Source organism: Rhinopithecus bieti, unplaced genomic scaffold (assembly GCF_001698545.2).
Source record: "Rhinopithecus bieti isolate Rb0 unplaced genomic scaffold, ASM169854v2 scaffold_12483, whole genome shotgun sequence".
NCBI lineage: Eukaryota > Metazoa > Chordata > Mammalia > Primates > Cercopithecidae > Rhinopithecus > Rhinopithecus bieti.
This window is the reverse complement of record NW_016807060.1, coordinates 38,176-62,049: the sequence shown is the minus strand read 5'-3', so window position 1 is coordinate 62,049 and position 23,874 is coordinate 38,176. Positions and strand designations below refer to the sequence as shown.

Sequence of the window (23,874 nt, the reverse complement as noted above, 5' to 3'; positions counted from 1 at the left end):
GTTTTGTGGGAGGGAAGAGATTCAAGGAGCAGGACATAGAATTCATAAACTCCATTTTGCTTTCATTCACACAAGCCAATTACTGACATGTGGGGAGGTTTTATTTCCCTTAGATTTTATTTTTCACTTAAAATTCTATTTTAACCTAATGGCAAATAAAACAAAAACACAAAACAAAACCCGGCTGTCCAAGTAAAAATTTAATTACTTATTAAAAAACACTGTCTAGTTAGATAGATATATCATACAGGTAGCTACTCTTTTCTTTTCTTTTTTTTTTTTTTTTTGAGATGAGATTTTGCTCTTTTTGCCCAGGCTGGAGTACAATGGCATGATCTCGGCTCCCTGTAACCTCACCTCTGCCTCCCGGGTTCAAGTGATTCTCCTGCCTCAGCCTCCCAAGTAGCTGGGATTGCAGGCGTGTGTCACCATGCCTGACTAATTTTTTTTTTTTTTTAGTAGAGACTGGGTTTCACTATGTTGGTCAGGTTGGCCTTGAACTCCTGACCTCAGGTGATCCACCTGCCTTGGCCTCCCAAAGTGCTGGGATTACAGGGGTGAGCCACCACACCCAGCTGCCACTCTTAATTTGAGAAGTCCATCACACACATTCAGCTTGCAGTAAGCTCCCTTTTGAACCAGATTTTGCTCTGCTCATCTCCTGAGATTTTTGACCTGGCAGTGCGGTTCCGTCGCTGTGTCACATTGCTCTTGTGAGATGTCGTTTCAATCCTGGGGACTCACAGCAATGGTGGGAGGAAGATCTGTGACTGTTGAGAAGAACTGCTGGGGTCCTTTCCATGAGGAACGCTTTATCTACAGTGGACGCTTCCTTTTCAAAAAACACGTGTTTTTAAAAAATGGTGAAGAAAAACTCAGGAAGTTGGAAATGGCTAGGCCCAGAAAATCAAACAACTAGATGACGCCAGCATCTTGGACTGAAACTTGGCCAAATTGAAGAACAAAGAATCTTCCACTGAGTGCCCTTTCTTTTGATGATTCTGGCATAATTTTGTTTTAAACATAGCTTTGGGGCAGCTCACAATGGGAGCAAAGATGTTTACCTGTCACACAGCAGAAATCATGGGAAAAATGAGCTGCAGTACTAAAAGGATGCTAGTTGACTTGTAGAGAGGAATACTAAGAATGTTTAAGTATGTTTTTTCTCTGTTCTTCCCTTTCTCTTATTTTTCTAGCTTTGTTTTCATACATTTATTAATAACTCAGGAAGAATAGGAATAAATTCAGAAAGTAAACTTTAAAAAAAATTAAATTCTAACAAAACCATATCTTTTCTATGCCATCTGTGATGACATATTTATAATTTTCAGAACCTTTCATCTTTTATTTGCACACTATTCTTGATTTCAATGCTCTGTTCTCATATACCTCTTATTGTACTGTCTTTAGTCCTATATAGAGAGCTGAAGAATCGAAGGATGTGTGCACTTTGGATTTATGATCTTTCTCCTTGTCTCCCCTAATCGCTCCTACCCCTGTAAATACCAAACTCAAAGGAAAAACTAGATTCAGTCCACTGTCATTTTAAGTACAGTTTTCTGGGAAGCAGATCTTCCTGAGGGCCATGTGTAGGCACATTCCCCTCAGAGGAGATGATTTTCAAAGGAAATTTCCTAGAGCTTCTTAGAAATGCACTGCCTTAGGCCAGGTGCGGTGGCTCACGTCTGTAATCCCAGCACTTTGGAAGGCCGAGGCAGGTGGATCACGAGGCCAAGAGATCGAGACCATCCTGGCTAATACGGTGAAACTCCATCTCTACTAAAAATACAAAAATTAAGCCAGGCGTGGGTGGCGGGCACCTGTAGTCTCAGCTACTGGGAGCTGAGGCAGGAAGTGGCCGTGACGGCGGGCGTATCCGGACGACCTCCCGGGAGTGGAGCTGTGCAAGTGTGCTGACGGATGGCGCCATGCACTTCAGCCTGGCGAGCAGAGCGGACGTGCTGTCTCAAACAAAAAAAAAAAAAAAAAAAGGAAAAGAAAAAAAAAAAAGAAATGCACTGCCGTTTAGAAGAAATTGCTGAACCTGAAACAAGGCTTGGGTAGCTATCGTAAGGTGAGATGGTTGTTTCATTCTCTCTGATTTACTGAGGTTGTCACTGTGGTGTAGACTGATCCTGCAACGGTGGCAACTGGCAATGCAATATAAACCAAAGCCCATGTTGTTGGTGTCTTTTTGCCAAACGACTTCCCAGGGCAAATAGGTCCTGATTATTTCCCTGTGCATTAGGTAACCAACTTGGTGCCAAGGCATTTCTATTAGTCGCCGTACCACGCCTCCAGAGTCACAGCTTGTGACCATTAGGGACAACTCCAGCTTCTATGTTTTAGACAGACGGTTTGTTTTTTGGATATATATTTTTTAATATGCCCCAGTTTAAAGATAACTCGGGCAAGGTAACACGCACTAAAAGGGCCTTTAAAATTGTCTTGCTTGCTGATATTTTGAGATGCATCTGTTGCAAAACTATGTCAATGTCTAGAAATCAAGGCTCTCTTCATATAGGGATAGGGACTTCATTTGAAATAGATTCCTCTCAAGGAATAATCCAATTCCTACTTTTTAAGTGTTTGCATAAAGTCACTCCAGATATCATCCACAGTACTTTTTAAAACATTGTGCTTTGAAAAAATCTCGCTTATGTCACTCTGTAATCCATGAAAACAAAACTAAGATTTCTTTTTTGTTTTTTTTTTTTTTTTGAGGGCGGGAGTCCTCGCTGGTCGTTGTCGCGCCGGGACTGGAGTGCAGTGCCAGATTCAGCTCACTGAGCGTCTGGCCTCCGGGGGGACCAAACTTAATCTAACACAATATGAATGTAAAGCTGAATTCAGAAAAAAACATTTAACAAAGAAACTTTCTTTAAAGCAATACATGGCAAACATGTGTGAACAAATAACACATACCAATCAATATGAAAAGGGCTGTAGGCTCAGAGGACTTTGCCTATTTAATATTTTAAAATATTAAATAGCTGTGTTTCTGAAAAAAATCACAATTCTAAATTCAGCACTAACAATAAATTTGTAAGCAAATCCACAGAGAAAGATCTGTTGTAGAGGAGAGCTTTCATATAAATTCTTTGATTGAATTCACTTTCTTTCAACGTGTTCTACTTTTAATAAATAAAATGTCACCTTACCTCTCTTTTTCTCCAGGTAACTTGTATGCCAACTCAGTTTGCCCTGCTGTGTCAGGGGTACTAAATAAATGACTTTGTCTGATTTAGTGATAAATCCTGAAATTCATTCTATTGAGATAAGAAATCAAACAAGAAAAGTATATCAGGCTGGACAAATAAATAGAAGAGCAGCAATAAACACTTAAGTGAACAATCAACTAAGTGTTGACACTTATCTATAGTTTGGTTGTACTAGAGTACAAATAGAATGACAATTCTTAAACTATGTATCAATGGGAAAAATAGTTTTTTATTTTTTAAGGTAAGCCAAATTTATTTTTGTCTTTATTACCAAACTATCTATCTATCTATCTATCTATCTATCTATCTATCTATCTATCTATCCATCTACTTACCTCTGTATTACTTCTTCAATTTAGTTGGGAAGTTGGATAAGAGGGACTCTCAATGATCATTACTATTATTTTATTTTAACCACCAAAATAAAAGTTTAGAAAAGATTTGGAATGTACTATACTCAAGCAGTCACAAAAGGCAGATCCAAAATGTATTCTTTTGTTACTTAGGGTTCTTTTTAATGAGACCATCATAACATGATACTAATCCTTTTGCTAATGCTTTAACTTTTTGTCCAATGAAACGATTTGCCCTTGGTTTACTCTGTGTTCAGTCATCATACACAGAGCTGCCTCACCTCTATTTGGGCCCGGGGATGAGCACAGAATCAGTTTTCATCAGGCCATTTGGCCCTCGAGAGAAAACTTTGAAATTCAGTGTGGTGCACTCAACATACTACAGGAACCAATTTATGCAAATACCACATATATCCATGCACATTTAAAATGTTTATGTCTGGCAGTTCTGATGTTTTAAAACACAAGCCACCAACCTTCCTTGCAGAAGATTTCTGCCGTCCTGCCTTCTCTACCCTTTGCAGTATATCAAAGTGCTCAGCTTTTTAATCATAGATTTCTGTATTTCTTGTAGGATTTGACCAGACATTAAGTAGATGCTTCTTCAACTCAAGTCAGCAACTATAGTTCCTGTGGAAAAATGGAGATAAAATTCTCAAGTGATAGAGCAGATTACTGCACATGATGTGAGAATTGAAAAGTAGCACAGGAGTTTGGGAATTCTTAGTTTGTGTTTGATTGCAATTAAAAAAAAAAAGTGGCTTTCTCTCCAAATGTTTTTGGCCTATTCTATTGCACCCTCAGTTCAGAAAGAGTTCTGAAGCTTTCCACCTGCCTATTCCCCTTTGTTTGCCATACACTAACCTAAAACAAAAGATCCTGGAAAACAGTCACACTGCAAACAAAGCTCTTTCTAAATCCTGAAAGTAATGGCTTTTTGTCTAATACCCTATCGTGTTATGTATTTATTAGCAATACATTTTCCATTTATTTTCTCAAAGATTGCCAATAAAGAACTGAATCACATAAGGGAGTAGCTGTAAAGCCTCTGAGTTCCCTAATGTCAAACTCATTAGCATTCGAATAAGCACACAGCAGCACATCATCTGCACAATTGCAATTTTTTACTACTTTTAATAGCATTTCTCAAAGGGCTCATTTTCAACTTTCTTCAGTGGTTAGTTGGTTCTCAGGGGAAAAGTAGCTTCCTGATGCTCACAGCTTCCACTCAACAGCCCGGCCGTTTGCTGTCAGATGCATCAGCCCTCTGCCCTAACCCCATCTGCCGTGGCTCCCCTCCCTGGGGAAGAGAGTGAAGGCAGCACAGCTGAGATCGGCTTGGAGAAGTGCACAGAGGGCACTGACAAAATATAAGTTTAGAAATATGATTTGACACAATAGAGCTCATGAAGTCTAAGCACACCAAAATACAAATGGGAACGAGGAGCCCTGCAGAGGCTCTCCATCCATGTGTCTGTCATTAATAACTCCACCCACCTGCTGTTTGGAAGCACACCCTTGGCAGATACCAAAAGGAATCTGCCACTGACATCGGATCCCTCTAGCCCCTGCATGTGCACTATTAGATCAAGGAGATACCTTTAAAAAAACCATTTGTCTTAACTGCCATACTGTTTTGAGTTTGATCTTAAGTATGTTATGAGAGTTAAGGCCTTACCAAAATATTCATGCAGTATACATATTTTTGAAGGCAGTTAACCTAAGACTTAGAATCTTGATCAAGCTCTCAGAACTTGTAACAGTTAGTTTCAGCCCCCGCCTGCTTAGATGAATACTTCTGCATTGAAACTCATTTTTAATGAAAAAGGAATCTTAAAAAAGGGAACAATATGACAAGCAAGGTGTTAGTAACCTAATGGGCTACCCAATTCTTAAGTGTGCTCTCTGATGATGACATGGGTTCGCTTGTTAAATGAAGTCATCACGAAGGACTACATTTGTCCACTTTACTATCTGCCAATAATTAGGGACTCTCAGTCCTTTACGGCTGCTTAATGGGTGAGTAGTACTTCTGAGAAAGACAATTCTTTAAACCTGTGCTACAAGGTAATGAGTCTGGTGTGTTACTTTCTTCAAAAATAGAGTATATCAGATTGTATTTTTTCAGGTAGAATGAATGACCTAAACTGATAGTGATATACATGTTAATTGTATCCCCAGAGTAGACAATCATAGATTTATTTATGGGTCCTTGGCCAGGTGTGGTGGCTCACACCTGTAATCCCAGCACTTTGGGAGGCCGAGGCAGGTGGATCACATGAGGCCAGGAGTTCGAGACCAGCCTGGCCAACATGGTGAAACCCCGTATCTACGAAAAATACAAAAATTAGCCAAGTGTGGTGGTGCATGCCTGTAATCCCAGCTACTTGGGAGGCTGAGACACAAGAATCACTTGAGCCCAGGAGGCAGAGGTTGCAGTGAGCCAAGATCGCACCACTACACTCCATCCTGAGCAACAGAGTGAGACTCTGTCTCAAAAAAAAAAAAAAAAAAAAAAAAAAAATTAAATTTTGGTTCCAAAGGTTGTAATTTTTTTTAAGTCCTCAGAACTAAAGTCAAAGGGAAAACTTTATTGAAATGGCAAATGAGTTTAATATGAAATGTATGTAGCACTCATAGCCTTGTACTATAGTAACTAATCCAAGGTCATCAGCATCACCAATTTCATTTTGGAACTTGCATACCACAGGAACCAGCACATTCTGTAGTTCTAATATAAACCACAGCATCCTCTCAGAAGTTCAGAATGTTGATACAGACTCCAAAGACCACTCTGAGATTTGTTTTTTTTTTTTTAATAAGTAAACATAAAAATTTTAGCACATTTACCTTAGTACCGCTATCCCTTGAGGCCCTATCTCCACAATTTACAACAGATTGAGTTCTTAATCGCTCTTCTAATGTTAATATCTTCACCAATTATTTGTTAGTTGGAATGATGAAAAAGAGGGGATTAACCTTGCCTGGCTCAGTTTTTTGAATGTTAAGCAAGTTCTTTACAGTCCCAAGTTTCTAGCTTTATTTTTATATTAGTCAGTATGATACTTTAAGTTGTAGTCAAGTTTGTATAGCCCATATTGCTCCATTAAATTTCTAATGAAAACTTAAACCCTTTATTTTGGAGTTCCTAATCAATCAGCTGCAGAATTGGTATTTTCAACATAGCAAGAGATTATATATTTAGAAGTTGATGAACAAAAATTATGTAAGCCTTTTGCCACTTTATATTTATGCCATCAAAAATGACTTTCTTCTGCCTAGCTTTCCAGGTTGATATTAGGGCATATGCTTCGTTGGCTGGAGCAAATGAAGATAAGCATTGAATTTCATTTAAGATGTTTAGGCAAAGACAAACACTCTTCGTTGGCCATAAACTTCACTTTTACCACCAGCCCAGAATTAGGCCCCTGATCACAGCAGGAGTAGAAACAAGAGCTTCAGCAAAACTGGAACCACTCTGCAGGATAAACAACTCCCATGGCAAAGTGGGTCAATGGTATCTCGCTTACTTTTAGAGAGGATGTCTCAGATTTTAAATCATTGCATATTCAACAAGATGAATTATTTGATATTAGCAAGCAGACTACTTTTCACGATCACCTTTTAACATTTTTTGCTTCCCCGAGTGATTGCTGTAAATATACACGCAAAACTTCTTGTTATTCAGTATAGCTTGTCATTTTAAAAGAATAAAATTTGTCAATGCACACAATTTCTGTGGATGAATTTAAATGATTTTTACTAGTTTGCCCAGTTTTAAAATATCTGCCTTAAGAACCTTTCAAAGAATTTTCAGTACAGGGAATGCTATAGCAACTCTCATAGGCTCCCAGAAAAATGCAATTTTTGCTTTTGCAGATTGTTGAAGTCATCCAGAGCATCACAATAACTTCCGGTTCTCACTGTGATGGATATGAAGTAATTGCACTTACACTAGTAGGCATAACAGTGTTTGTATTTGTCCTTCCAGTCCCTGTAAAAATAAAACACAGATCTCTTCTCCTTAAGCTCTGAAGCAATTCCAATAACTTATGCAAGACATATATTTCTCTCTGCAAGATGATTTAACTTTCACCTGATTTAAGTAACAAAATAGCCCTCAAAGATACTTAAAGCCTTGCTGTAATTAACATAACTGCATTTAGATGCCATTCATGACTGATAATTCTAACACCTTGTGGGAAAAAAAAGTTGCATGCTGTAAACATTATAAACATATTCAAATAAGCTTAACACAATCTGCCATGCTTATTTCTGCCTAGATCATGGACCAGCGAAATGGTTAATGCAAATGGATTTATAATTTGCTTTGGGGGGCCAGTTTCTTCTCCTTATTTATTAGCCCAGCTGATGGGGCAGATTTGATGAGGCACTTCTGGAATAATTGAGTCATCACACAAAGAAGGCTGCTAGCATTCAGAGTGGTTTTATCAGCAGCAAGCAGGCCTGATTACTGACAATTACACTCTGATCCGGTGATGGAGGAGAAAGAGCCAACGAGTGGGAAATGTCCGTGTTTCTATCCAGGAATAATTTCTACATTCATTTTACATGCTAAGTGTTTCCTATCTCTGCATAATAAACTGTAAACAGGAATAGATGGCACAATGTCCCTTAATATTTCCTGGTAATGAAGACACAAATGTACAGTGAGTGCTGATAAATATAGATGAAACATAAGCTATTCTCCCAGTCTGTATTGTTACCTTTAAAACAAATGCATTTTTGTGGTAAAAGCATAATCATAGTTAATGCAAAAAAATGACAGAAGATTGAAACTGTCCTTGTAACTACATAGAAACTTTGTAAAAGTCCTGTTAATCACTGCTGCTTTAAAGGCTGGCGAGCTGAAGGTGAGATACTAGAAACCACATCATTTTGTTTCTCAACAGTCAACTGTGAAGAACTCCTTGGGTTAGATGCAGCAAAGGACAGAGCAACAGTGACCTCCATTAACACTCAGAGAGAGCACATCTCCATGCTAAACTGAGAAAACAATGAAGCTGGCACAAGGCGACATCTTCATCAGCATGGATTTCACTTTCCCTTCCATCAGGCCTTTCAACAAAACGTTGACCATGAATAGTAAAGTTAGATCTAAGATTGCTTGATTTGTCAAGCAGAGCAATGAATTGCTGTCTTTGGGGTGGCATTTTTAACCACTTGTTTACAAGGTTTATTAACAAAATACTATGAACAAAAAACGCATCTCACAGAGATGCTGGATTAAACTAGCTTTCCCTGTAACCCAGAATCTACTTGGAAACACCTAGAGAAAGGAAATGTTCACACTTCTTAATGTGCTTCCATAGATTTTAGTGGGAAAACTTTAATTTTCTGTAATATTAAGTTTTCTCTTTTAAAAAATCAATCAGGTACGAAGCTCCACATAATGAACCTGTCTGGGTCTGTTTGCTTAATCTTTTCTCTAAAGCCCCTTCCTGGCTTCCAAAGAAATAAAAGTTATTCTCTGTTTTCCTGTGGTAACTATGGAAACTCTGTTTTATTAAACTAACCACTTAACTTCAAGGCTTGTGTTGCAACTAAATGTGCTATTTTCAGTAAATCTATACTAAACAACCTGATAATGTCAAAACATTTTTAATAAAGTTCAAAGAGCACTTGTTGATTCACAAATAAAGCTTTTTATTATGTAAAGGGAATTTTCTCTATTTAAGCTATTTCATTATATAGATTATTACACAATGTACTTAATAGCTTTAGACATTTTCCATTTTCCTTATCTATCTTTAAGAGGTTCTTTAGAATGTTTTCAAAAGTCTGCTGTTTTCCCAACAGTAACTGTTTGTTTTTCACAAAATCTTCCTCATATTTTGTACATTTGAATTAAGATAAAATATAGTTATTTATCTTTATTATCTGACTATGAAATATGGAATGGGAGAATATACTGAAATTTGCAAAGCAAATGACACAACTCAATTGTGGAGGCCAATGGGGCACTGGATTTTTGCAGAATGATCCTTGGATTTTATTCTCACTACAGTGTTTAATTTAATACAGATCTTTAAAAAATACGAGTATTATTCTCCTAAGAATTTACTCATTATTTGTTCAGTACACACATATTGAGAAGAAATCTACAGATTGCCAAGCTAGACAGTGGGCATAAAAGGATATGTAAAGCACAATTCTTGTTCTCAAGAGTTCAAACCAGGAAGTTGAATATTCTGATATTATGTGCAAGGTATTATTACAGAGGGAGGCAGAAGGAACAATGGGAACACAGACTTAGACCAGACTGGAAAAGCTTCCAGAAGATGATGATTCCTGAAAAATTCATCCCTAGAGAGATTCAGAGAACTATGACTAGAATAAAGCAATGTCCCCAAAGACCAGCTGAAAGGACACCGATGGTTGAAATTGTTCTTAGCTTTGCTAAACAATGAATTAAAGCCATATTTTTATATAGTTACAAGAGGGTCAGAGACTTGATGGTCAAATTAGATACCTAAAATGAAATGTTTTGAATTTGATGATTTCATTTCTACATTTCAAAGGAACTTTTTCCTTTAGCGTCAGAACTGCAAGATCTGTCTGCTGAAATGTGATTTGTCATTCATATTGTGGTTGACAGCATCGCCCAGAATTCTGTATTCCAATAGTGTTTTGATGGCACTCTCATCTTGATGACTATGTTCTGCCTGATATTAGCTTGTCTAGGTCCAGTTTCCCTTCCCTGGGCTGGTATGGGTTCATGGAAGCAAAGGGCTCTATTGTTGACCTTTTGATGCAACATAATTTTGTGGTCATAATAGGTGCTCAATACGTTATTATTGAATTGAATTGAAATAAGTGAAAAATAACACTTTTCAGATGCTTGAGATAATTGTTAATTGGATTTCAATACAAAACAACCCAGATATTTTAGCATCTGAAATACTATAGATTTTATCTGTTTGATTGCCATGCCAGTTAAGAAGAATTTACAATTTTGTCTTCTCTTATGAGCTCCCATATGCAGCTCCCAACATGCAAAGGAGAGCAAGTGTGAAGTGTAATAGATTTTACGGTTAGATTTTTTCAAATGTCTACTTTTATCTCATTTACATGAAAAGTTATGGTTTATGATTTAAATGAGTCCTTTTGCAGGAATAAAAGTCAAATGTAAAATAGAATCATAGTCATATTTTTCCAGATTTGGAAAGAAAACTATATAGGAAGATCTTCAACTCATTTAAACTGTAACACAGTCCCTAGTTCTTAGACTTCAGTTTTCTCACTTCTATTTTCCAGACTGGCCTGACTATTGTGCACCTACATTTATTTTAAGCAATGTATGCTCATATATTCATACTGATGACTTTTGTATGGAACAGAAAATGGCACTCACCATAAGTAAAGACAAAACCAATTTATTTTTTTAATCAAAATGATGAGGCAACACAGTATTTTCTAAATAAATACACCTCACCTTTACCAAACTCACAGAGTGATAGGCATTCTTGTGAGAATTTGTTTGTGCTTTCTTACTTAGTCATCTTAGCATGTCTATGGTGAAGTATTATTGATGTTACATATGAGAAAAGGGAAGGAAATTGAGCTCACCACCTTACCCGGGGTTCACACAGGTAGAAAGAGGTAGAACCAGGATTCACATGGCCACCATCTGCTTTCAAACACTAGGCTCGGCATTCTTTGACTGTCAGGTCTCTGCAGCAGAGACCTGGCCTTCTGTCCCTCAATGTTCCATTCCACTCAGCCATGCTCAGGTAAACGTGGACTCACTAAAAAGTCCAATAAAGCGTGTACTCATTGGTACCTTGGGTGACACAGGTATTGCATTTACAAATATATCATATAAAGAATTTCTGGGGAAGAAGGGTGTCACAAAGTAGAAAACAGAACTCTCTGAGTTGGCAATAACCATCATCCTAATCGACAAAATCAATATTCCAATTCTTACAGACTACCAATCTTAGCCTCTCAAGAACATTTTCTCTTTACTCAAATACAGGAATTTACTCATGGGATTTAGATTGCCAGCTGCAAAATATGTCCCATCTATTGGGGGCTTATTTTATGTATTAGTTTTCTATTGCTGCTGTAACAAATTTTTACAAATTTGATGGCTTAAAAAGGCAGAAAGGTGTTATCTTACAGTTTTAGAGGTCCAAATTCTGGTATGGTCTCACCAGACTAAAACCAAGTTAAGCTACATTCCATTCTGGAGGTTCCAAGGGAGAATGCATTTCCTCACTCATTGGGCTGTTGGTGGAATCCAGTCCCTTGCTGTTGTAGCACTGAGTTCCCTGTTTTCTTGCAGGCTGTAAACTGAGAGCCATTCCCAGCTTCCATAGCCCATTCCTTTTTCGGTGAATGGCCTGCTTCCTCCATTTTCAATGCCAGCAATGCTGGGTAATGTTGAGTCCCACTCATATCTCATCTTCCCAGCTCATTCCTTGGCCTTTTTCTGAAGGACCATGTGATTAGTTGGCCTTTTTTAGATAAACAGGATAATCTCAAAGGTCTTCATTAAATCACATCCCTCTTGTCATGCAAGATAACATATTCACAGATTTCAGGGATTTCAGGGATATTTTGGGGGGGAGAGTACTTTATCCTGTCTACCACATTTTTAAATCATACATGTTAATTCTGAATGTCTTACATATTAATGCCCCTAATATCAGACATATGAAGTTATGAATTAGGATGATCAGGTATAAACACTCCTCAAAAATCTATATGAATATAACCCAAATTACCATGAGGATACCAACAGAAACCAAAGCAAGCATCTTTTCTGGTCCTCTAAAATGAAGTTCCTTAACTTCTCAGGTTTTGATGGATGTTGAAAAGTTGGAGATTCTTTTCTTTGGGGAAAAGTTTATTTTAAATAGATTTTACTTACCTTCCCTAAAAGCTACTGGATCTGAACTGGAGAGTTTCCATCACTTCTGAGGAAAAGCATCGGAGGAGGAAAATGGAAAGAAAACAACAACAAAAAAAATAATTAAATGGTATTTATCTACAGCTTATTAACTGTATAAAACAATCCTTTCAAGTAATTTCCATGCTGACTATTAGAATATGGGTTAAGGTATTACCGATCTTCAATAGTCAAACAATATTCATTTGAAAGAACTCTGCCTTAATGAGAAAAAACAGGTGTCTACTGTTATCAGAAAATGCTTTTTAGATTTGAGCCCTTTTGTTCATAAGTACATTTGAGAACCTTTTCTAGGGACACACCTGAGAGTGAAAGTGAATTATCAATGACAGTCTTTTCTGGAAAAAAAAAAAAAAGAATCAGTGGTTTAACACTAATTTCTAATCAGATCCTACAGAAAGGAACAGCCCGCACGGCAGCTGTACTTTTCCCAGGGTTAATTACCTTTCACTGCTCTCTACTAATGAGTCAGCTGTTCCTGTCATTGCACACTACACTGGTTCATCTGGAACTCTAGCTGTGGACAAACACAGGAGTGACAGTCCCATTTACATACGGGGTGGGGGCATGTTGTGTAAAGATTTCAAAGGGATTTTTAAAAAAAATCCTTTAATTCTCATGTGTTTCCATGCTAAAAATATTTTTACAAAGAAGGTTGTACTTGGTCAGCTACTGTTCTTCCTCCCAGGTCCCTGGGTTCACCACTAGTAGATATAAAACAGTGCCGAACCCTTGGAAAGAGGCGAACTTCACCATCTCCACAGAAAGCTTTGTCTCACTGATGCCTTGACACCAGAACAATCACCCTATAGGGTGGAAGGATAGCCTCAAAAGTTTGCAACTTCTACCACTAGTAAAAAGACTTCTGGAAAAATTCATACTGCAGAAAATTTGATTCAAGGTAAAAAAAAACCTAAAAGAAAAAGATCCTCAAAATATCTTAGCATTGCTTGTACATGAAAAGTGAATTAGAAAATTGCAAGTTCCACACACAAAAAAGTTGGACTTGAAAGCTATGTTTTGACCTAATATGTCTAGATCACTGTGGGAAATTATATATATGTATGTGTATGCATGCATATATATACAGTTTATTACTCAGATAATAGCTCTTTTATCCATATAGTGGCTCTGCTTTCCATCCCATAATGCAGACACAGTGGGCCCTTATATATTTTTTATCATGGCAACCAGAAGTTTAAGCATCTCTTCCCTCCTTTTAATTCCAGAGGTAACTGAGAGGGATGTCCAAACAGTAAGCATACACTGAGTTCCACTTTCCTAGCTTCCAGAATGCCTCTGAGTAAAGGATACTGTCTCACTGGTAAGTTCCTCACTCTAAATCTTAAAATTTTAGAACAGTGGCTCTCAGACGTTAATATGCATCAGAATCACCTGGGCAGCTTTTTTTTTTTTTTATTTTTTGATGGAGTCTTGCTCTGTGGCCAGGCTGGAGTGCAGTGGCATGATCTCGGCTCACCACAACCTCTGCCTCCCGGGTTCAAGCGATTCTTCTGCCTCAGCCACATGAGTAGCTGGGACTACAGGTGCATGCCACCACGCCCAGTGAATTTTTGTATTTTTAGTAGAAACGGGGTTTCATCATGTTGGCCAGGATGGTCTTGATCTCTTGACCTCGTGATCCGCCCGCCTCGGCCTCCCAAAGTGCTGGGATTACAGGTGTGAGCCGCAGTGCCCGGCCAGGTGGCTTCTTAAGTGCCACGTTCTGGTGCCAACACTCTGAGGTTCTTACAAGGGTCCAGGTGCTCCTGCTGCTCCACGGACTGCACTGAACAGCAAAGTGTCAGAGCAGTGGCTCTGGATCATCAACGACATCAGAATCTCCTGGATGGCTTGTGAAAGCCCAGGCTATGCATTCTGTAGATCCGTGGTGGGACATGAGAATGTGCATTTCTAAGTTCCCAGATGATGTTGGTGCTGATAAGTTTGCAGACCAAACTTTGAAAATTACTTCTTAGGTATTCAATATTAAATGTGTTGAAGAATCCCAACCCCCAAAAGCTAAATATACCCACACAGAGCAGAAGCGCTTCCACTTTATTTTTGAGCTATTTATTTGCTCTGGTTTTAATACTCTATGATAGAAAGGAACAGATAAAAAGTGAATGTTCTGGCCCATCATTGAAATACATTCTCAGATCCACTTTATAGCTTATTGAACTTGATCTTCCCTTCAGATGAAGCCATTCATATCAAGAAAGAAACGGCAATTATGTACTTCTTCATTCAAGGTGCCATTATCAAATATAAGCTCACAAATTACAAATCTAAGAGTTTGCACAATATTTAAACTTGCCAAAAGCAAATAAAATATGGGAATGAATTAATTACAAATTATCTTATAAAAACAAATTTAAATGTCAAGCAAAGATGCAAATCTCCTTGAGACATTCAATATTTTTATCAGCCCTAGTAAATTCTGACTTGCTTTCCAAATGGTGCAATGAGTTTCTTATATATAGTGGTATATGAGGTGTTCTTTGTTGATCATTGCTATTTTGAAGAACACATTATCCTGAAAACTTCTTGGAGGATGGAAACATTTTAGTCTAATACTAAAAATATATTTGCATTGCTGTTCACGTAAACATCTCTGTGATAAAGCTGTTACAAGGGTATTTTGCAATATTGTTCACAGGAATACATATTTCAGGAAGAAGGAAATAATAAGATAAATTATAGAATAAAACATCTGCTGAATATCTTTCAGTAAAGAGATGGAGGGTGCTTCTCTAAGTGGCAAGTCATTCACCAAGCAGAAGTTAGGTGCTTTAGCAGTGATCTGCTCAGTTCAGAAAGGCTAGTTAGTGTTCTAAACATGAACTTATCAACTAGTTCTCCAGTAAAGCTGGGAGAATGTAAGCACATGAGAAAGATTTTAAAAGAATCAGTGCCCCTTCTGAATTCTCACTGCTACCTACTTGTTTTTGCTGTTCCACAGATATTTATTTTAAAAAGCTACTTTAAAATATCAGTCTCATCTAAATACAAGAGGATAATAATATCACAAACAAAAAAATGTGACTAATAGCAGTGTAACTAACCCTCTTGGTATAGAACACTATTATTTAATTAATTCATTAATTTATGTACTCAAATCTTCATTAAGCACCTATTCTTCTGGAGAATGTTTGTATAAACCAGTGGAGTCCTCAGTGAGTGGAGAGGGGTGTATAGTGAATGCCACTCCAATAGTGAATCTATTTCTGTTGCATAAATCAAAGAGATAATAAAATAAAAATCTCCCTGCAGATGTGGAGGCCAAATTTATTTCTTGATAACATGGGAGAACAATCTGATAAGTTTGACAAAAACTCTACCCTAGGAGTACAAACATCAGGGTGTGTAGTTTGAGTGAAGAAGAATTCCTAATCCTACAGATCTAGGATGGACATACACTCTGTTGTCATGGTGTGAACCTGATTGTGAATGTCAAGATCCTAGTTGATCCTTCTCTCCTTGGATGGCTTTCAAGAGTTACAATGATTCAGACTAAATAAGTGCCTCTGGTTATTTGAACTTCTGATTGATAGTTGTCTCCCATGACCAATGAGAGGTCAGTACAGTCTATATCAGGTGTTTTGTCCAATGCTTATCCAATTTAAGTCATTATTTTCATTGGCTTTCACCAGCCAATTGGCTTCTCTCTAGATCACAGTGTCTCATCAGCTGTGGCAAATTACTGAGGGAATCTGACCTTTTTGGTTTTCTTTTTAAAGTAAATTAAATTTAATCGAATTTGTTATTGGATATTGACACATTATAACTATATGTTTATGGAATACAAAGTGATGTGTATATAGAATGCAGAATCATTGAATCAAGCTAATTTGCACATTCATCACCTCAAATATTTATCATTGATTCCTCTTGCCTAACTGAAACATTGCACCTTTGACCAACATCTCACCAATCCCTATTACCCCAACCTCTGGTAACCACCATTCTGTTCCCTGACGCTATGTCCAGTCCTTCTTAGTTTTCTGTCCAAGGTAACAGATTATGTATTTTTTGGCTACGTTAAATTTTTCCAAAAAAATAGCATGCACAGGCATTCCCAAAAAAATGCCTTAGAAGAACTACAGAATCCCAGCCTTTAAAGATCTAATTTATACAAAGTGCTTTCAAAGTGAATGACAACCACCAAGGAAAACAGTGTGAAGATTTATTAAAGAACTAAAAGTAGAATTACCAAACTCGGCTCACTGCCATCTCCGCCCCCCGGGTTCAAGTGATTCTCCTGCCTCAGCCTCCTGAGTAGCTAGGACTACAGATGCCTGCCACCACGCCCTAATTTTTTGTATTTTTAGTAGAGACAGGGTTTCGCCATCTTGGCCAGGCTGGTCTTGAACTCCTGACCTCGTAATCCATCCGCCTCGGCCTCCCAAAGTTCTGTCATGAGCCGCCACGCCCTGCCAGAACTACCGTTTGATCCAGCAACCCCACTACTGGATATCTACCCAGAGGAAAAAAGTCATTATACCAAAAAGATACTTGCACACGCATGTTTGCAGCAGCACAATTCACAATTGCAAAAAATGTGAAACCAATCCAAATGTCCATCAATCAACAACTGGATAAAGAAACTGTGGGTGTGTGTGTGTGTGTGTGTGTGTGTGTGTGTGTGTGTGTGTCAGCCATAAAAAGGAATGAATTAATGGCATTCTCAGCAACCTGGATGGGATTGGAGACCATTAGTCTAAGTGAAGTAACTCAGGAATGGAAAACCAAACATTGTATGTTCTCACACCTAAGTGGGAGCTAAGGTACAAGTATGTAAAGGCATAAGAATGATATAATGGACTTTAGGGACTTGGGGGAAAGGGTGGGAAGAGGGTGAGGAATAAAAGACTACAAATTGGATTCAGTGTATACTGCTTGGGTGATGGGTGCACCAAAATCTCACAAATCACCACTAAAGAATTTATTCATGTAACCAAGTATCACCTGTTCCCCAAAACCTATGGAAATAAAAGTTTTAAAAGCAATAAGCATTAATAAAAAAAAAAAGACACAGATGAATGCCACTTAAAAAATACATAAAAATAAAAAAAGAATGCTCCTTAAAGGAAATTCTTGCCTTGTGGTAAACTAGATGAACTAGAGTTCATCATCCTGAACTTCTCCTGCCCCACACCTGGTCTCTGGGTTCCAATAGGAAACCACACCTGCTCCTATGGTAGCCCCTAGCCCACAGAGGAGTCCTGATTCAGAGCTCATGGTCAGCTCCAGACTGGAAGCTCCTACAGGAAGGGCTCTTTTTCTCTGCTTCTCTTTTGTAAGCAAGGTGCTCCTGAGGGCATGGCCTATTCACATGAGAACCAGCTGCTTATTGTTGTATTAAGAAAAAAGGGAAGTATGATGAGGCCCCTGATCCTGTGATTTGAATTTTAGGAAAACTATGGACCAAATATTTAGAGATAAAACAGTAAATATCCACAGCCTGTAGCAAAAAGTGATGCTGGTGAAAACATGCAGTTCCAATTCATTTGTAAGACTCATACATGTGAAGCTTAAACCAGGTAATTCTGTATTGTTATATCTGAAAACTAGTGAAGTAGGAAATAATCTTATGAACAGTTTACTCATAAGTTGAGCTTAGTTTTACAAATTAAGAAAATACAAATGGATAAAAAGCCTATGCAGTATTACTGTATCTTCGACATAAGAACAACTATCAGCTTTGGTGCAGGGGGAGGGGATATTAACACTGAAGGACCGCCACTGCCAGATCAATCATATGCTACAATTAAAGGAGTGACTGGCATATTAAAAATGCCGAAAGAAAATACTAAACTATACTGAGTAGTTCTGAAAATACCGGGCAATAAATAAAAAGAAAATAGAAGAAATAAAATATTATTTATCATGACAATATAAATGAATATGCTAAGCAACATACTGATCTTGGATTAAATAGTGGCAGTGGTGGGAAGTAGAAAATAGCAGATGATGTTTTAAAATGGTCTAAAGGAGGCAACAAGTAAGCATGAATCAGAGGAGGCTTCCAGCAATTGCTGCAGTCACTATACATTGCCACTGACGAAGGCATTGAACTAGGCATTGCATAGTTATGGTATTTAAATCTCACCACAATCTAAGGAGGTTCACATTATTATTCCCAATTTAAGGTGAGCAAACTTAAGTCACTCTTTTAGTACGAGCTAGTATTCAGAACTGTATCTGGGCTGAACGCAGTGGCTCACGTCTGTAACCCTAACACCTTGGGAGGCCAAGGCGGGTGGATCTCTTGAGTTCAGGAGTTCAAGACCAACCTAGCCAACATGGTGAAACCCCGTCTCTACTAAAAATACAAACATTAGCTGGACACGGTGGCAGGTGCCTGTAATCCCAGCTACTTGAGAGGTTGAGGCGGGAAAATCGCTTGAACCCAGGAGGTGGAGGTTTCAGTGAGCTGAGATGGCGCCACTGCACTCCAGACTGGGCAACAGAGTGAGACTCCCTTTCAAAAAAAAAAAAAAAAACCGATATCTGATGCCAACATTCTTTCTGCTGTGTAGCTCTAGCTAAGATGGCAGTGGAAGCAAGACACCTGAACATCTTTCTTTGAGAAAATCATAGAAAGACCCACAATGATAGGGTGGTCTCTTAGGGAATGTGAGCTTTTGTGCTGAATTAGACAGGAGATAGCCTGGATAGACTATTGGAACACCAGTCAAAAGAGCTAAGATAATGGGAACACTGAAATACGGTAAAAATTGTAAAACTGGTGTGCTGCGGAGGACAGCAATAAATGACCTGGGAAATACTTTATGGATGATTGGAGACTGTGAGCACTGTCTGATTCAGCAGAGTTAGAATGGTGACACACTCTGTCTCTCAAGTAACACCAACCTACGTTCGAATCCTAACTCTGCTGTTCTGTGATTTCAGAACTGCAGTTACCTCCCTCACCATCAGGTTCCTCATCTGTTAAAAGGGACAAAGAGATCCTCCCTCTAGAGCTGCAAGGATCGCATGAGATGCCATGGATAAAAAGCATGGTACACAGTGGACATTCAGTAAAATGCCATGATCCAAAAAGAGATCAGTCCCTAGGCAAAGCTCACAGGTATGTGGTCCACAATGAATGCCCCAATGTGGGCATGGCGAGGACTTGTGTTGATGAGAGTAATTAAATCTCTGAGGATTAAGCAGCTCATTTTCTTCAAGAGAACATGGAGTTGGTAGGATAATTCGTTAAGCATTCATTAAAAAATATTCATTTTTTTCTACTATTCTATTATTTCTTTACACTAGATACTATTATCAATGCTTTATGTATATTAACTCAATCTGCATAACAAATGTATGAATCAGGAACTATTAATTATTTCCATCTTTAAAGTGAGGATATTGAAATGCAGAGCATCTCAGTGCTTGCCTGGGGTCACATAGCTCCTGAGGAGTAGCACTGGGATTGGACTCTTGCACTAAAGCCCATTTGTTCGATCAAAACAATCTATCATCATCACAAGATGGGTGATGGAGATGAAGGGATGGATAACACAGATATTATATTTCAGTGTGGGAGCCAAACTCAAAAACAAGGAAACAATAAATATGCAATGCAGTTGAAAGCAGTGATAAATGCAATGGGAAAATAATGTAGGCTAGAGGATGGGCTATTTCACACTGAGGCAGGAATGACCTTTGCTGACTGAAGAAAGGATGTAAGAACCATGTGCCATAGTGTAAACAGTTAAAGCCCTCGTATCTAGAATAAATAAAAAACCATTACAGCTCAATAATAAAAAGACAACCCAATCAAAAATGGGCAAAGGACTTGAATACACATTTCTACAAAGAAGAATGACCACTAAGCACATGAAAAGATGTTCAACATCATTAGTCATTAAGGAAATACAAATTAAAATCATGATGAGATACCACTGTGAACCCATTAAGATGGTTAAAATAAAAAAGACTGACAATAGCAAGTGTCGAAGAGGATGTGAAGAAATCCAGCCTTCACATGTTGCTAGTAGAAATGTAAAATGTTCAGCAACATTGAAAAATAGCTGGCAATTTCTCAAATGGTTAAACATAGAGTTACTATATAATCCAACAATTGACTTCTAGGTACATACCCAAGAAGAATGAAGACATGTGTCTACTTGAGAAATTGTACACAAATATTCATAACAGCATTATTCACAGTAACCAAAAATTGGAGACAATCCAAATGTCTATCAACCAATTAAAGGAAAACAAGAGGTGGTATGTCCAATCAGTGGAATATTATTCAGCAATAAAAAGGAATGAAGTACTAAATTAGTGCAACCTCTATGGAAAACAGTAAAGACATTTCTCAAAGAACTAAAAACAGAACTACCATTCAATCCAGGAATACCACCACTGGTATCTACCCAAAGGAAAAAAATTATTACACCAAAAAGATACCTGAACATGTATGTTTGTTGTAGCATTAGTCACAATAGCAAAGACATGAAATCCACCTAATTGTCCATCAATGGATGACTGGATGAAGAAAATGTGGCTTAAACACACATGTGCATATACATGTATACACCATGGAATACTACTCAACCATAGAAAAGAGTGAAACCATGTCCTTTGTAGCAAGATGAATGGAACTAGATGGCCATTACTTTAAGGGAAGTAAGTTGGAAACAGAAAGTCAAATACCATATGTTCTCACTAATAAATAGGAACAATGTATGAACATGGTCATAGAAAGTTGAATAATAGACATAGGAGACTCGGAAGGGTGGGAGGTGGGAGGAGGGTGAGGGATGAGAAATTACTTAATAGGTATAATGTACCCTATTTGGATGATGGTGACATTAAAAACTCAGACTTCACCACTGTGCAATATATCCATGTAACAAAATTGCACTTGTACCTCCTATATCTATACCAATAAAAGGAATGAAGTACTTATATATGCTGAAACATGGATGAGCCTTGAAAACATGCCAAGTGAAAGAAGCCAGGCAAAAAGATCACATATTATGTGACTCTATTTATATGAAATGCCCGGAATAGGCAAATCTATAGAGACATAAAGTAGATGAGCTGTTGCGCAGGGCTGGGAGGACAATGATGCATCTTCCCTTTGGAGGGTGATAGATAAGGGGTGCAGAGTTTCTTTTTTGGGAAATAAAAATATTCTAAACTTGACCATGATGATGAATGCAAAACTCTGAATATACTAAAAACCATTAAACTGTATACTTGAAATGGGTAAATTGTATGGTATGTGAATTACATCTCAAGAAAGCTGTTAAGAAAACAGGTGGAACCATAGAGACCAAAGTAAGATGCCTGCATGCTATCTTAAGAATGATAGGCAGTTCTTGGATAGCTTTGGGCGCTGGCATCGCACAGGGAAATCAGTTTTTGGACCATGGCAGTCAACTGGGTATGAGAAGATGAGCCTCGATGGGGTGGAGGTGGTAAAGGTGAAGAGAATGCAAGCAGTTGAAGTTCTAACTCCATTATAAAAAAGAAAAATACAAAAAAAAAATCACCCCACAAATTAAGAACAGATGTGTATCAGCTGCCTGCTGTGATCCAAACGCATGACTTTCAACTCCCCAACATGTAGTCTCTATTAGAGAAGGCAAGCTCTTCCTTCTCTCACGCCTCCTACTTTTTCTCTATAGGACCCCAGATGGGGAGAACAGTTTCCATTTCCCAACCCCAATCCCCTTGTTTGAGACAGGATCTCACTCTTTCACCCAGACTGGAGTGCAGTGGCATGCTCATGGCTCACTGCAGCCTTGACCACCTTGGCTCAAGCAATCCTCTCACCTCAGCCTCCTGACTAGCTGGGACCACAAGCACATGCCACCACACCTGGCTAATTTCTGTATTTTTTTGTAGAGACAGAGTTTTGTCATTTTTGTCCAGGCTAGTCTCGAACTCCTGGGCTCAAGTGATCCGCCCACCTCGGCCTCCCAAAGTGCTGTAATTACGGGCGTGAGCCACCAAGCCCAGCCTCCATTTTCCCTTTCGCCTTTCTAATTGCATGAATTGGTTAAGACTGTTTCAAATCCAAGAGAAAAATCACTAGCTTTTCTGGTTCTCATTAGTTTTTTAGTTTTCTAAGTTTCTATGCCAATATCAATTATATACAATTGATGTATGATAATATAAAACTTAAGTGGTAGAATGTTTTCTTTTTAATTCTACTCTGTAAATATAAAAATTAACAAAAACCAACATATTAAAGGAACTTGTAGTTTACAATCGTTTCACACTGAGTCTACAGAATTTTGCTACCTCATTTTACAGAAAATTTTGAGACTATTAATTCTGAATAGTCTTAACATCTCATCTGTAGGCTTATAAAGGTGTCTTAATCTGTGTGCATTCCTCCTTTCTTCTGGTTTTAGAGGAAGAAAAGAGATCTTCTCCTTCTTCCTAAGGATGGGTTCTTTACTGGGCTCACTTTACATTTGTTTCCTACTTCATCTACTTTTTCTTTCTTCTGTATCTGAAAACTTTTCTGTCTTCTTATCTCTCCTGGTTCTTTCTCCTCAGCATAGAAACACATTTATTCTTTATATATTACTACCTCTGTTTTTCAGGGTCAAACTTCTTAATAGTCCCAGAGGCTTACTTTCTTTTCTTACCTTGCTTTCACTACACAACTCATGGACTGCTATCTGGCACATCTAATGTGCCGTATCAGTCTATTTTCAGAGCCACTCACATGATTGCTCAGTCTTTTCCTAAATAAGCCATTTACGTCTCTGGCTTATGTCTCACTCCGTATATTCTCCTTGGAAACCACATCCAAAAGTGTATCTCTTCATCCCAGGTCTCACTCCTGAATTTCAGATCCACTAATCAACTGTACATTCAATGTCACCACCCGGTTGTCTTTCATTCAATATGTACAAGAAAGGACCCATTACTTTTCCCTCTAAACAACCTCTTCCTTCCGAATCTCCTAACTTGGCTAACCATTCATCTGGTAAGCCAAGCCAGATACCTGTCATTTATGAGTCTTTACCAGTTTTCAAATGTATGTCCTGAGCTTGCCTCTTGCATAGGACAGGTCCTACTGTACTGTGATTGCCATTTGCTCCTGTCACCTGCATTGGAATAAGTTCCTTGAGTACTTATGTCTGCATTCTCACTTCTTGATTCAGTTGCTGGAAACTAGTCAATGTTCAATACGTTTGTTGAATGGATGAATTCAAGACTCCTTAAATGGCTCTTCCATAAAATCTTCCTTGATGCTACCTTTAAACAAAGGTGGTCCTTCTATTCTTTAAGACAGAACTTAATTTTTTAGAGGAAAATAGAATTGGCCAAGCCTGGTGAAGATGCTCTGGCCCCACATACGTTAAGGCTGAGTAATATAGTGAAA

The 23,874-nt window shown here is 38.2% G+C and overlaps 1 long non-coding RNA gene across 3 annotated transcripts in view; it reads right to left on the bottom strand.

The window, feature by feature from the left end:
* The window catches only part of LOC108534466 (uncharacterized), a 43,649-nt gene that overhangs the window by 6,927 nt on the left and 12,848 nt on the right, over positions 1-23,874 (bottom strand). For all 3 annotated transcript variants that reach the window (XR_001886988.1, XR_001886989.1, XR_001886987.1), the window contains exons 2-4: positions 12,471-12,516; positions 4,051-4,204; positions 3,162-3,269 (exon numbers count right to left, since the gene is read on the bottom strand). This is a non-coding gene — a long non-coding RNA (uncharacterized LOC108534466). The remainder of the gene's footprint in view (positions 1-3,161; positions 3,270-4,050; positions 4,205-12,470; positions 12,517-23,874) is intronic.